Consider the following 15,840-nt stretch of genomic DNA (forward strand, 5'->3'; position numbering starts at 1 on the left):
TAAATTTCCTTGATCCTAAACCAAATACCCAGGGCTTTAAAGAGGAACAATAAGAGAAGGAAGTCAAACAGGAGAGTGCTAATTAAGCTAGCACTTAGTTAGGATGATTAAGGAAGGAAAGGGACAAGTGTCAATAATCTAAATAAAAGGTAATCAAATCCACTATCTTAGTTCTAAAAGTCTGACCTATGCTTCATCTGTAGAATGTCATGCCTAACCACTTTCCATTTCCCTTCTAGAGTTCTCTTTTCTAGTTGACAATCTGAACTACAGCTTTCTGGATAAATAGAAACCAACAGCCCACTGTTATTATAACCTAATTCTCTGAAATCATAAGGTCTCGTAGGCTTGATATAGAGACTGGATGATATGGCTTACAAGTAATTCCTTTCCACATTTCCAGTTATCCCCACTCTTATTTCTTAAGACATTTAGTATTTGTGGAGACTGACCTGTTTCCACAAAAGGCCTGCAAATGTAAGTCTTCAGCTCAGACAAATGGTAGAATCAACAAAATAGAATGCACTGGTTCCTGACTAAGAAACACATTTAAATGTTGGAACGGGTGACTGGACTGAATCCATCCAAGTGTCTGAAAGCCAAGAAAGGGTATTCATGCAAAAGTATTCTTTCTCACTCTGGAAGCAAAAGCAGGTAGATTTCTGTGGGTTTGAAGCTAGCTGGTCCACATAGTGAATTCTAGGACAGGGCTATATAAGGAGAACCCCTCTAAAATAGATAGATAGATAGATAGATAGATAGATAGATAGATAGATAGATAGATAGAAAAATAAATAAATAGATAAGAAAGCCCTGACTTGCTCTCCTCTGTAGAGCTTTAATTGGTATAAATTTGGTTTTCTGAAAGAAATGTACATCACTAATTATGACTTCTCCTATTTGATTTAAATCTATGAAATATTTCACAAACTGACAGGTTGAGGGGTATCATATGAGTCTCCCTTTTTCCCCTTATCATGAAAAGATTTTATAAAATATGTATTATCTGTTCTTAAAATATTTCATATTTACTCTATTCTAGAAAAGTCCTTTATTGTGGCTTGAATGTGTCCACCAAAAAGTTCATGTGGTTGAAATTGAATTCCCTTTAATGACAACCAAATGACATTTGGAGGCAGGGACTTTCAGATATAACTAGGGTTAGATACGGTAGGATCCCCATGATGTCACTACTGACTTTACAAGATGAGGAAGAGTGTTTTACTGTGGTACACTTGCTCACCCCTGATGTGTAATGCTGTCTGTCTTTATGTTTACTGCAAGAAGCCCCTTAGTAGATACCAAGTAAATGTAGGCTCAATGCCCCTTGACCTTCCCAATCTGTAAACCAGGAGCCAAATAACCTTTTACTCTTTATGACTCAGGCCATTGAACTCACTCATGAGAACAGAAAGTGGACTCACAGATACTTTTATAAACCTTGAAACATTGCTGTTTTTATGGTGTGTTACAGAGATTAAGGAGGCTTCATGTACTCTGAGAAAGCTTTCCCCTATGTAAACAATAGCCCAGGAGAAAGCAGGAATGGAAAAGAAGCAGACAGTTCGTAAGCAGAACTAGCAAACATGGTCTGTAAATGCATCAACTAGTTCATAAAAAAGGGAGTGTCTGCCTTACTTGTGAGCAAGTAGAGACACAGGACAGCAGCAGGTCATGATAGGGAATAGCCTACATGGAGACAACTAAAGCTGTCTTGATCTGGGAAGCCATAGACATTGAAGGTGAACTTTATATATCTGAGCTGGTCAAGTGGGTTAGTGTGGAAGCTTATGTAGAAACAGCATTCACAAAAACCATCCTGGTGAAGCCAGACTGACCCTTCACAGAGCACTTGAGCACTTGAGCTCTGTCTGTCCTAGACTAAGGACAAAATACAGTTGCTGCCTTCTCTTGGGCTGCCTGCTCTTAAGCTTTACACGGGTTTAAAGAGATGGACAAGGATACACATTGGTTCATAAAGTGCTTTTCCACAAGCATGAAGTCTCAAGTGTGATTCCCAGCACCGACGAGAAAATGCCAGGCATGGTGACTGCCCTCGCAATCCCAGCACTAGAAAAACAAGACAGGTGAATCCCTGGGGGTTTACTGGCCAGCAGTTCTGGGGAAATAAGAAAGAAACATTTTAGACAGCTCCTCAGATAGGATATCTGAGATTGACCTCTGTCCTCCTCATGCATATTCACACACACACACACACACACAGACACACACACGGCGGGGGGGGGGGGTATTAAAGTATTTTCATTAAGAAAGAAAACTTAAACAATCCTTTGAAAACCCTCCAAACTTGACAGACACTGCAGTAATTTCTTTCTCTTTGCTTTGTTAGTGAATATTTATAGTATTTATCTTTAAAGCTCAGTTTAGAAGGCAGGCTATCTATCTCTCCACTTATTTGACTTCACAATAAAACAAAGGGGTCTTAAACTGCTACAAGCAGACACAATGAGGACATGAGCTCTTTCTTTGGAATAAGTTATTTGATCTAACTCTGATTCAAGCTCTGTCACTAACTGTATGACACAGGGCAACTTATGATCTCTCTTGAACTTGAGTATTCCATTCATAACCTAAAGATGATTTAAAAAAAAAACCTCCCTTTCTGAACTGTCTTAAGATTTAAAGAAGCCCATACATCCCCCAAACACTTTGTAAAAAATGAGGCACCAAGCAAGTGTTGTCTGCATAATGTAAATGGAATGACCCTTGTGTTCAAGGTCATCTGTAGGTGTCAAAGGTGAGGCCAATAGCCCCAGACCACTATTAGTAATAGACATGAAAAGAATCACATTTAATTGCAACACCAGTTAAAGGGAAGTCACACAATTTATTTAGACTGTCTCTACAAGAATTCTCCAAGTAAGAACTATTTCTAGGGGAGTATGAGAACATAAATGCTGAACCAGACCAAGTAGATTATGTCCTGAGACTTGAAGGTTAAAAGTAAGAAGAGCTATAGAATATGCATGTAAGAACTTAAGAGAGGATGGACAAAAGATGCCTGGCCCTACTGAGGTAGGCTGCAGGAAGCTCTGGAGGCTGTGAAGAGTACTGTGAAGATTTACTCTGTCTAGTTTTCAAATAGGGAAAATTTGGTATCAATCTTGCTTAATTCCTCATGTTTTAATAAGGAAATAGACTCTAGATGTGAATGCAAATTCTTTAGTTTGGGGATTAAAGGGGTTGGTAGACTGTTTGCCTAGCATGCAGAAAGTCCTAGATCTGCTTCCAGCAAGCATAAACCTGGACTGGTGGTGGTGGTGTGTTCTTGTAAGGTCAACATGTGGTAGGTGGAGACAGGTGAATCAGAAATGGACAGTTATTCTCAAGTTACAAAGGGAGTTCAGTGCCAGCCTGGGCTATATGAGATCCTGTCTAAAAGGAGGAAAGACAGAGAGAGACAGAGACAGAGATAGATACAGAGAGACAGAGATACCCAGAAGAGGAAGGAAGAAGGATAGAACATACCAACAACAGCAAAACTAAGATCAGTTTTGAATATGAACTCATATTTACACAGAAATAAAACCTTCCACCAATCCTGGAACTTGTAAGACAAGTGTGGATCAGATCTGCTTGTGGGTTTTGACCTTCGTAAAGTGAGAGATAAGCCATGATCTGAGTAGCAAAAGTTGGAGCTGAGTTGCTGCCATGTTCACTAAAATGAAGTTGGTCATGTGGAATGTGGGTGTTCTGATGCTATCAGAGACAGAAGTCATAAGAAAACAGAAAGTCCAAGTGGAGCCCTGGTCATTTATGGGAAATAACCTCTGATACCATCTTTCCTCCTATGAAAATGAGATTTTCTTTCCCCACTCATACCCCAACAACTTGCTAAACATTTCTTAAGTCATCAGTGCATCAAGATGAAACTGATGCCTGTCACTCTGGCTAGAGTCCACATAGTAAAGGGAGTTTGGACAATAGATGAGTATAGAGAAATGTATGTTGACAGTCATATTCAACCAAGATCAGCGGAGCCACTGTGACTCCAGACTCTACCAACGAAATTAATGTGCAGCTGAGTTCCGCTATTTTTACAACAATGTATTCATGATGTTTCCGATACAAAAGGAACAGTGTGCACAAAAATAAACAGCACTATAAAACAAAGTAAAATCCTGCTGACAGAAAGATTATGTTTGATTATGGAAAGAAAATACTGGCTTACTCAGACAATGATGATTTTAATCTTTTTCCTTTTTTTTCTTTATCTTTTATTTACCTTTTTGTTTTGAGGTGATGCTGATGTTAGGAATTGAATGCCTCTTTTCACATGGTAGGCAAACACTCTAACAGTGAAACAATTCCAAGGGAGATTCCTCAGTTTATGCCAAGATCTCAGAAATAAACCAAATAAAATGATGAAAATTGAGTCTGTCTATTTGTATAGTACTTGTACATGAGGCTACCCAATGTGCAGGAAGAAAGAAGCAATGCTAGCCACACTAATAATAGATTTTTTGGCATTTTTTCTCTGTTGTAATTACATAGTACAGGCTTGAAACTATTCAAACCAACTCCTTCCAGCTAAACCACTGAAAACATAGTGATTTGCTTTTGTTATGCATTTTCAGCAAGATGAGCTGTGGGCACGGAAGTAAAAGGGAAAGGCGGAGGCTTACAGCAAACACTGTTTGAGTGGTCAAATAGATATTTATAATTATAGAAATGATGCAAAGACACAAATCCAAGTGGGAAAGATATACATAGAGATGATGGTTTCTCCACCCACATTTTCCTACATACCCCCCAGAAATTGTACAACTACTGTTTGAATGGGCTTGTGTATATAGTTACCTGTGTCAAGCATATCTTAATACTATTGGACATATGTCAAGCTAACTATGCCACAAGTTAAATACCCAGAATAACTGGATTTCTGCCTTATTGCTCAAACAGATCCACTTAATGTAGCCATGTGTATTTATAAAGAGGCTACTATATATGCCAGGCACAATGATAAACTTATGACCTTCCTGGCCACCCCTGGTCATGCAAGACCTTGCCCACAGGCAGCTTTCCCCTCTGTCTGCATTACAGACCTTATGTAATTCTTTAAGATTCAACCTTGGCTTTAAGAACAAGACTGTTAATGTCTGTGTCCACAGCCACTGGTAGAGTACCATTGCACAGATTGCGTAGTTGATGGATAAAGGAATCAATGCCACCAAAAGTCAGAATGGAAGCGCTATTCAGGTTTTCTGAAGAATGTGGGGAGATTAGCTCATGCCTGGGAAACCTAAGCTTTACATGTTCATCAGACGCTGGTATCTGGGAGTGAACTTTATCAGGACATTCTCCTGAGAGAGAAGACTGTTTTGGGCTTCTTTGTAACTTCCCCTTCTTCCTTGAATGCTTTGGAGTAGCCAGAGAGGGTAGAATACAAATGTAATAAATGTGAGACTGCATGCAGTAAAGCCCTTTGGGGGTGTGATAATGATCTGGTAATAATGGCTTTCCACCAATAATCCAAGGTATTTCATGGTTTGTCTGGTCTAACCAGTTATGGTCAAGAAGTACACCCTCTCAGTGAGGTGAGGAATCTTGGAATGAGGGTTGGGGCTTACTGATAAGCAGAGTGGGGATGGGCCATCCACCCCCATGAGGGTCATTATATACATCAGTCAGTACACATGAGTCATTTTCAACCCAAATTATGTGTCTCAAAGAGAAACTCTCAGCATGCATTCTTCTCACCTGAATCCATCATTCACAGTGAGCTAAGGGTATTTACAATTTAATCACAGTACTCCACATCTTACTGTTCACATTCTGTCCTGGTTCACCTGAGGCACTCACGGAGTTCCCTGTGACGTCAGTAATAAGTGACCTATTTATCTCTACCCCTGAGGCTGCTGATCTGAAAGCAGAAATTTTAAGTCAAAGAGAATCAAAAATGTGTTACTTTCTTGTGTGCATAATCAGTAGTGGGGAAAACCCAGAAAGAGGTGGAAAGGCAGAAGGAAAAAATCCTCTGACATGCCTGGGTTTATGTAACTCATTCAGTCCATCTAAGAACTCACTGGAAAAGTTAGAAATGCCTCCCTCATGCACATCAGATCAATGCTTCTATAATCAGAAGTATTCTTGGAGCTAACACACACCTAAGTTAAAGACTGCCTCAGCAAGTTACCAAGGGATAACAGGTCCAGACTCTGAGTTAACAAAACATTACCTCACCCACAAACAATTCCATTAACTGTTCAGACCCTAAGGTCAAAAATCCTTTTTCTAAGGTTCTGGAAGTTTCTCCACTTTCAAAGCAATTACAAACGTGACCTTTCTGCCTCCCTAAGAGCAGACAGCTCAAGGTAACTTTTCCTAATCAATACAAGGAGAGAGTCTTAGGACTTCTTTAGAATGGTTGAACAAAGAGGTACAGTGTAATTTAAGAAAAACACAAGTTCTGACTCACTTGGAGATAAATATGAAGGGAAAACACTCAGCAAGTGTTTCTGGGGGGGGGGGAGAAAATCCTAAAAGCTAAGAGAAAATGGAAGCATGGAGATAAGACAGTTTGCGGGCATGGGGGATTATTGGATGATTTGGGCATGACTTCAGTCCATTTAGAGGCAAAAATCATCTCCCACTTAGTTCAGGTATCATCCCTTACTTCTCTTCATAGTTAGAGCTCTGCCCAGACATCCTCTAATAGAGAGAGAAAACTAATGACAGATAAAGATACTGGCCCACCATAGGGATAATCAAATCAGGAACTAATGCTGATGTCATGGGGATGAGTAAAAAACAAACAACAAAAATAAAAACAAAACAGCAATCCAGCTGTTGAATGCATGCTTACCTGAAAGCAGCATGGATACCAGCTGTCTGAATGTCCTTATGCGGATAAGGTGGCCTGCTTCGGCTTCTCTCGTCTCTCTAAGGGAAACTAATGTGTTGCATAGCTTCAAACAAAAGCAAAAAGCAGGATGATGAACAGAGTCCAGACTGTCTCACACGTGGCATGTATTCTTCTGAGTAGGTACCAGAGAGGTAAAAAAGATAAGAAGCAACTTGAAGTATAAGTTTCTTTGAGCTATTCGTAATTGCCAAAAGGGATCTAATCTGATTGCGGTGATCAGTCTGCTTGGGCTAGCTCAAGGATCTTCTAAAGATGAGCCCATCAGGACCTCCTGCAAAGCTGGGTCCTTTCTATAAAGAGACCCACAACCAAAAACAAACTAATAAGCAAACCAAGGCTTGCTGTGTATGCCTGTGATCCCAACAGAAGCAGGTAGTTCTCCCTGATTCCAACAGAGGCAGAGGCAAGTGGTGGTCCCTGAGTTCCAGATCAGTTAAGGCTATATAGTGAGATCCTACTTAAAAAAAAAAAAAAAAAAAGAAGGCAAGAAGAAGCAGCACAGGACTCAAGGGTCACTTCAATGTCTCCTTGGGTGTGAGAGAGAAAATAGATCTTTAAAGAGTTAACCCTGCAGCGGTGGTCCACATCTTTGATTTCAGCACTCAGGAGGCAGAGGCAAACAGATCTCTGTGATTTCAAGACCACCCTGGTCTACAGAGCTAGTTCCAAGGCAGCTACGGCTATTACACAGAGAAACACTGTCTCAAAACCACTCCCTGAAAAGAGGTAAATGACCTACAGGATTCAGGAAAAGAATATTCAGATATTATTTCAATGGGGGTAATCTGATAAGATGAATTAACTTTAAAGGAAGCAGGGCTACCTGGAAGAAATATTTCTTCTCAAAGACATACTACTTTCATTCAATCTTCTGTATAAAATTAACAGCATCATTTTTGTGTGTTCTTTTTCACATTTGTATGTTGCACATGTGTACGTGTACATGTGTACTCAGATGCTTGTAGAGGTCAGCAGTCCATGTCACCTGTCTTCCTCATGTACTCTCTATTTTGAGCCTCGGTCTCTCACTAAACCCGGAGCTTAGATCTTCGGCTGAGCTGGTTCTCCAGCAAGCCCCAGAAGTCCTGTGATCTCCACCTACTTCCCACCTTGGAACACTGGAACCCACACTGGAACTACAGGCACACTGGGGGACCTGAATGCAGGTCCTTGTGCTTGCTGGGCAGGCATTTTACAAATGAGAGATGGTCCAGGCCCTCTGACACCATTTCTCTAAGTGTACTGGTATCAAGAAAACAGACATGACAACCTAGTAAATATGTCAGAGAGATGCTGTTGATTCCCCTGTCTTGTCTTCTTTACTAACAAAGTACTATAACTTTGACAATTATACCTTTACTTCCTTAAGTATAATTCCTTAAACATATCCCATAAGCTTCCCATATTCTGCTTTCCAGTGAAAAGCCACTTTTTATTTTTATCCACCCTTTCCTTGTAGCTTGTTTTTTGTTTGTTTGTTTGTTTTTCTCTTCTACTTTGCTGTTTTCATCCTTTTGTTCAAAGGAGAAACAGTTTCCTCTCAGAGACAGGAAAGTTTATTGACTTCTCTGTATTCTCATTACTATTAACCCTCTCTTTCCCTAATTGTTTTTCTCATGAGCACTGGGCCATTTTCCTATCCTGTTCCTCAGTTCCAGATTCCCTTTATACAGTTGTATGAGCTGATGGTTTCTGCTCCCAGCAGCCACCTCTATAGCTCTGCCAAGTCAGGTCGGTTTTGCTTCCTTCCCCAGGGCACCAGCTCGGAATGCTGTGTTTCCAGCTCTCCAATGAGATCCCACTCTCACCTTCACTCCGCCACCCTGGTGGTTTCCACCTTGCTCTTTCCTGGACTCCACGCATTTGGAATTCCCCAACAACAAGATAATCTCCAGCTTTCTATATTTAGTTTGCCTGCACATTCAAATCACACCTCCAATGTTTAGTAATCGTTATTAAGGAATACCATGAGCTTTTTTTGTAAGACAATCAGTTCTATGAACAAAGGAAACCCCTTCTGAAATCATGTTTTATATCATTAATCCTGCCCTTCCTCTCAATCTTTCGATACTATGAGTCAGAGTTGCATCCATTAGTCAAAACACTGTTAATGAATTCCAGTTAAGACTAAAGTGATTTTCTAGTTTTTATTCTATATTGGGCTAGTCTAATTTATCACCGTTATTTTGCCAATGTTTTGAAATGTGAACAATGACTGAGAGGTATAAGTATCTGTGTGTTTGAGGAGTTTGCCTCAGACAGGAATGTTCCTTGCTTTGCTGGTTATCAACCTTTTGTCTCAGAACCACATCCTGCCTTTTACCTTCAGCTCTGCAAAGCTGGAGACAGGACTCTGCCAACTGTATCCAGTTAAAACTTCCTAAGCATGGGATACTAGAAAGATGCTGCAAACTAGAAGAGGCACTAGTTCCTGTTTGCTGCCTGTGAATTTCCCTTTGACTTCCTGTGTCTATGAACATCACACTAGTAAAACTTATGAGCTGGGGCCAATCATTCTCTACGGTAGGATCTGACTCTACATATGGAGACTTGTATCAAACCAATTGCCCCTGGCACCTGGATTCATTCAAGGATGATAATCTGTGTTGCTTTGTTGTGTCTGGGAATGCCACAGATGCACCAATGCAGTTTCTGAGTTCTTTGTGATGTCAGCTAAGTCTTACATGGCAGCCTTAGCATCGTTTAGTTCTTTTGATAATTTACAGTTGTACCTTTCATACATGTGCACTAACCTCTGCCTTTCTTCATGGCCAATGATAGTGAAACTATATGTGGCTGGTGTTTCCAAGATTCACTTTCCTCTCTGTATCTTACAGCCTCGGGAAGTCTACACAGAGAACAAGGTCATGTATGCTAGACAAATACTAACTCTTAATTTGTAGGTTGTGACTCAGGCAGCAGTTCCCTCTGCAGGCGAAAGAGGATGAATGGAATCATTAAAACCCAGAAAGAAAGCAGAAGGGAAAACTGAGATCATAGAGCCTCACCCCCATGAGTCATGGCAAAGGTTTCCCAAGCAAAATGTAGCTTCATGTCAAGCAACATGGAGGCCCTCATAAAAAGTCAAACAAAATCTAAATGTTTGCTATTAAAATTATCAGGATAGAAGGAAAGAACAAAAACAGCAGAAGTAAATTTTTCAGATGCTTCCCTGAGGTTTATAAAGCATGACCAGAGATAACGAGAAGCTGTCCAGGGAACAATGGAATGATGGAGTATGAGGCTTCAGAAGGAGTTATGGTGAGAGGGATGTGCAGTCAACATCATTCTAGATCCATAAGATATCCATTTAAAAAAAGGAAAAAAACACTGTTTTTTCTCCTCCATGTTAAAGACACCCTTAAGAACGTAGTCATTAGTAAGCAAAGAAGAAAGCTCTCATCAGACACCAAAGGGAAACTCTAAGCTTGGCTTTACAGCCTTCAAAACTGTGAGAAATAAATTGCTTAGACGGTTCTCCCTGGTGAGGCCATTAGTCCACTGCAATTATGGCTCAGTGCGCTCATGAAGCAAGACCCAAAAGGAGAGTTCCCAGTCTTCTGTGGGTGATTTCCAGAGTTTATCCATGACATGTGCTGTTCATAGCATCTTCCCTGTAAAAAAAAAGATCATAACACAATAATACCTATCATGTGTGCTAAAGATACTTAGTAACACAAGAACAAGAAGCTAGCTGTCCTTCCAGAGGTTTGGGCAACTTGAAATGGCAGTTAGACTTCCTTAAACCAACTATTGGCCATTTCCCTCTTTTTCATTTTATCAAATAGCATTCATGCCAATGTTTCAATGCTACCGATGACACTAGGAGCGAATATTCATTTTGTGTGTGCCTATGAATGTTCTTGTATTGCATATATATGCCTTTAAGGGTAGAGATAAACCTTAGGCATCATTCTTCAGTGGCTACCCACCTACTGTTTTCAAGTCAGGGTCTCTCATTGGCCTATTTCACTAGACTAATAGGCTAGTGGAACCCAGAAACCTAGCTGCCCCCACCTCACCAGCATGAGATTACAAGCATGTGTTACCACACCCGGGTTTCCACATAGCTTCTACAGTTTGAATTCAGTCCTCATTCTTGCATGACTGGCACTTTCCCACCTAAACTATCTCCTGAGCCCCTAATCTTTAGTAAGTATGAGTCAGAAATATGTAGGTATGTATGTATGTATACATATGTTGGGCCTAAGAAAGGCTCGGATGTGAGGCCCAATGTAACCTCCTGAGCCTGGCTAGAGTTTGGCTACCTGCCTCTGACCTGTAACCGCCACGTGGGGGTGACTATGCCAGACCTGATGTAAGACTGCCCCCTGCCTAGCTACCTGCCTGCTTGGTGGAATATTATTGGCGCTTACTCCTCACATCACCTTACCCTATCCTATGACTCCCATCCCCTAACTCAGACCTATATAAGTTCGTACCTGTTGGAATAAATCGAGATCCTGCTTCGACAGACTCCCAACTCTGTGTGTATTTTTTCTCCCCAGTAACTAATGGGGGGAGGGTATGAGTCATTGACACTCACCATCCTGCTCAGCCCTGGGAAGAGACTGGCTGGACCAGCCCTTCTCCTGCTCTACCTTCTGGGATGACCCGGCATATATATTCATTTGTAAATGTATGTCATAGGCTCACTTATTTTTATTCTTCATTGAGGGGTTCCAATTCTTCACAGTCCTCATATACTATTAAATGAGCAGAGCACAATGAGTATTATAATTCTGCATTGTAAGTTCAGCACAGAATAATTCAAATACTATTTGCACCATATATTCCAAAGCACCGTGAACATTGTTCTGCATGTACCTAAACCTACCATTTATGAAAGTCCTATCTATCTGTCTGTGGGTCACATCCATAGAACTTAATAGAGATTAATGTCCCTGAAATTTGACTTGTCATAAACAGTTACATGCCACCGCAGGTGTAATATACCCATTACTTATTGAGCATGTTGAATGATCTTGGTAGTAGCCTATATATTCATTCTTGCCCATTCTTTTGTTTCTTACAATGTCAGGGTGGTATTACTTTCACCCACATTGCTGGTGTGTGTTTATATGAGTTATTAATGTCAGTTGAAAGTCTCTTCCATGGCAACCAAGTTATGATTATAAAATTGGCTGGCTCCTTCTCCAAAATGAATTGATTTTGTTACAAATTCTTTGCAATTCTAGAGAAGTATAAAGACATTATGATTTATTATGAGGTCAATACTAGTTGAGAGCAGATATTCAACATTAGAATAAAAATGAAAATAATAGTTTCCATAAAGCTATTAGAAACCACAACTCATTTCATTCTTGGAATATTATATAATTCTCTAGGCAATGAGATCATAAACAAGAAAATCCCACAGGCAAAATCCCCGAGAAAGTCCTAAATATTTGTTTTAGAACTTTCAGATATATTTCTCTTTATAATTATGATCTCAGACAAGAGTCAGTTGCCAATAAAGGATTTCCATGTAAGAAATATTGCTGTAACAACAAGTATTAAAGTGCCAACAGTGTTCTAAAGAAGTTGAGAACTTAAGTGTCTTTTTTATGCATCAACATAACAAAAGAAAATGACAGCATACTTTCTTGGAGAATTCTGAAGTATTAATTACATTGTCAAAAGTGAAGATTACATCACACAGGCATCCTCTCAACTCGTTTCATAGATCAAACATTGACTGGCTAATTTGAATATTAACCTGTTTGGATATTCAATTTTAATTTTGTTATACATTTTTCTTATGCAAATGACTCATACTGTTCCAAAGACACAGAGGGCTCAGACTAACTGAATAAATTTCAGTGACTGACCAGATCCATGCAGTGTTATGTCTACTCTGCTTTGTCTTTTGTGCCGCATTCAATCATGAGAAGGTTCTTAGTGATTCAAACCAGCCTATTTTCTTCATCTTACAAGAAAGCCAAGTTCAATAAGGCAGTCTTGTTTGAGTCTTATATTATTAAAGAGCTGAAATATGCTCAGGACAGAGTGCTCTGAGGACCCACTATTACAGGCACTGCCCTATCAGTGAACAGGTTTGAGAAAAATCTATGATCCATCGGGGCATTGACCCTTCCCAATCAAGGTGAAGTTGGTGAAGCAACAGTTTTGGAATCTTCTACCACCAGCCATGCAGAAAGTTGGTCTGTACCCAGTCCTGATGCGCCAAAATGTGCCTTGCAAATGGATAATGACTCTACAGAAATCAAGAGTCATCAGGCTAGATTATGTTGTAAAGACAGAACCCTGGCACCTTCCCTCTCACTGGGGCTTTCTATATTGTATCTTGGCCAGGCACTTAGGGTACCCACATAGGAAGTGTAGTTTTGGGGAACTCCAAATGCTTACTGCCTGTGAGCTGAGAGCATTAAAACTGTCTGCAACAAACTGTCAGTTGATGTGAGATGGTGTGGCAGAGAGCCAAAGCACCTCGGCCAGGACATAGCTCCATGTGGCACAGCAGAAGAATCAGGTGCTATCTGTCCCCACAGAACAAAGGAGAAAAGCAAAATGAGAACAATGTAACAGAAAACTATGACTTGGAGATGTTATCCTTTTTAAGTCAAAGGGTGCCACCAATTTCCGTAGCAATGTGTAGAGTGGTTGGTATTTTTCTTATTTCATACAACAGGAAAGTGAAACTCAGGGAATTCTGAAACAATGTCAGCAGCAATTAAAGAATGACAAGTGAGATCTACAGCCTTACCCACCTGCCTGCCCCAAGCTCAGACTCTTGAACAAACGTGGTCGTGAATTTGAATGTCAACTTTAATATTATTGGATCTTCTCCCTAAAGCAGATTTATTTTTTACCAAAGTGCAAATTAGCCCCTTTCAGTGCTAACCTTAGGAGGAAAGGCCCATTTGAATATGTTCTTGAAGAAAGACATCCAAAAGGGAAGTAAAGGTTTTGAAACCACGACTTAAGTGGGTCAGATTGCAGAATGTGAAGAACAGGCTTCACTCCACTGAGAGGTCTTTTCCGAAGATCTTGCAAAAAAAAAAAAAGCAACACACCCCTTCCTCCTTTAAGAAAAAAAGCACTATCAACATTTCCTCTCACTTAGACATTGCCAATCTTCTTTCCCTGTGTGAGCTAACCCTCACCCGTAGAAGTCAAATACTATCAATTCAATTAAACAAAGCTATTATACCAGACAGCCACAGAGAGCTCAGGGTAAGGCTCTATCTCATTTCTGAAAGCATCCAAGAGATTTTTCTCCCAAGAAAAGAAATCAGTGGTAATGATAAGCAACTTTATAGAGATAAATCTTCCCCAAACCTCCTAGAATCACTTTTCTCTTTTGTTGTAAGCTGGCAAACAAGGAATTCATAAAGATTTCTTAAAGTCTATTTCACAGCTGTGCCTCTGCGGTAGCAAAATAAGAAGAAAAAACTGGCAGAAATTATTTAAAATGCAAAAATAGCAAAGGGAGCTATTGCGGTGGGTTGTTACAAACGACTTTGGAGATTTGGGGAGGCTAAACCCTCCAAATGCACTGAGAAGCAGTCATTTCATCTGAAGATAGCAATCCTCTCCCTGAATACTGTGCATGTATTGGAGCACCCTCTTATTAAATTACAGTGTTTTATAACCAGCGAATAAAATTGGTATCATGTTTACTATGCAAAATCCCTGCTACTTTTCAAATGGATGTATATATTTTAATATAAGATTGAAATTTAATATTGAAAACACCAAGCGATAAAAACCAACCCACCTAGTTTCAAACCCTGCTTAAATTATCTTTTTTGAAATTTTGTATCTAATAACATAGTTCAATAATACTGAAACGAGATTAATGCTATGATACTATTTGTTTAGGAAACCCTGAATGTTGCTATGGAAACAGTCATTCTGCATATCTATGGAAACAGAGACCGTGTTGTAAATAATGATACTGAAAGAAGAACCTTGTAAAGTTAGCAGTTCATTCTAAGAAAAAAGAAAAGTGTAGGTCTGTAGAGCAAGGAAAAGCAAATTTTCTTATAAAAGAACAGTACAGTACGTTATTGTAATCTTTTCATGCTAGGACTTTAATCTTAGTTTTAGAACTTGATTCTTCAGTAATTCTCAGTAGTCTGTCAGTTACTATCTTTCTAGTAATGACCAAACAAAGCCTAGATATGCTTAATGTGAAAATTCGCTGAAAAGTTTTTTTTTAATTTTATTTTCCAGTTTAAATTTAGATAAGAATCAAGGTTGCTTCACAAGTCAGTTCCAGGTCCCTCTCCCATTCCCTCCCTTCCTCCCGTGCCCTCCCCCCCCCGTTATCCCCTCATTTCTCCAGGGAGGGTGAGGCCCTCCATGGGGGTGTCCATAGTGTGTCATTTCATATAGGGCAGGGCCTAGACCCTTTCCCAAGAGTTCAGGGTGAGAGTGCACCTCACATTGTTCTATTGGAGTCCAAAGTCTGTGTGTATACTTGGGATGGGTACTGATCTGCTGCCCAAGGCTCAATAGATTCCCTAGGCCTCTTCACTGACACCCAGATTCAGGGGGTCTTGATCAGTCCCATGCTGGCTTCCCAGGCTAATGCCTGGGATTCAAGAGTTAACCTTTGTCTGGTCAGCTGTTTCTGGGGGTTAAACCAGCCCAGTCTTAATCCCTTTGATCATCAGTCCTCCCTCTCTGTTACTGGCTTTCTTGAGTTCAGCTCAGTACTTAACCAAGGGAGTCTGCCTCTTCTTCGATCAGCCACTAAATAAAGTTTCTGTTTCCCAGACTCTCTGGCCATAGGATTGTAGGCTGGCACTCCCCAGATCTATGTCTAAAATCCATATATGAGAGAGTACATGCCATGTTTCTCTTTTTGTGACTGGGTTACCTCACTCAGGATGGTTTCTTCTAGTGTCATCCATTTGCCTGCGAATCTCATGATTCCATTATTTTTTTCTGCTGAATAGTACTCCATTGTGTAGATGTACCACATT

At 40.1% G+C, this 15,840-nt stretch overlaps 1 long non-coding RNA gene across 1 annotated transcript; it reads right to left on the reverse strand.

Annotated features, from left to right (window-relative positions):
- Positions 1-2,828: 2,828 nt before the first annotated feature.
- Positions 2,829-15,790, reverse strand: LOC121143528. Its single transcript, XR_005880761.1, has 2 exons — positions 15,735-15,790; positions 2,829-10,500 (listed from the first exon to the last, which is right to left on the reverse strand). It is a non-coding gene; the product is annotated as an uncharacterized LOC121143528 (long non-coding RNA).
- Between the last annotated feature and the right edge of the window lie 50 nt (positions 15,791-15,840).

This window comes from Mesocricetus auratus, unplaced genomic scaffold (assembly GCF_017639785.1).
Source record: "Mesocricetus auratus isolate SY011 unplaced genomic scaffold, BCM_Maur_2.0 Super-Scaffold_100013, whole genome shotgun sequence".
Taxonomy (NCBI): domain Eukaryota; kingdom Metazoa; phylum Chordata; class Mammalia; order Rodentia; family Cricetidae; genus Mesocricetus; species Mesocricetus auratus.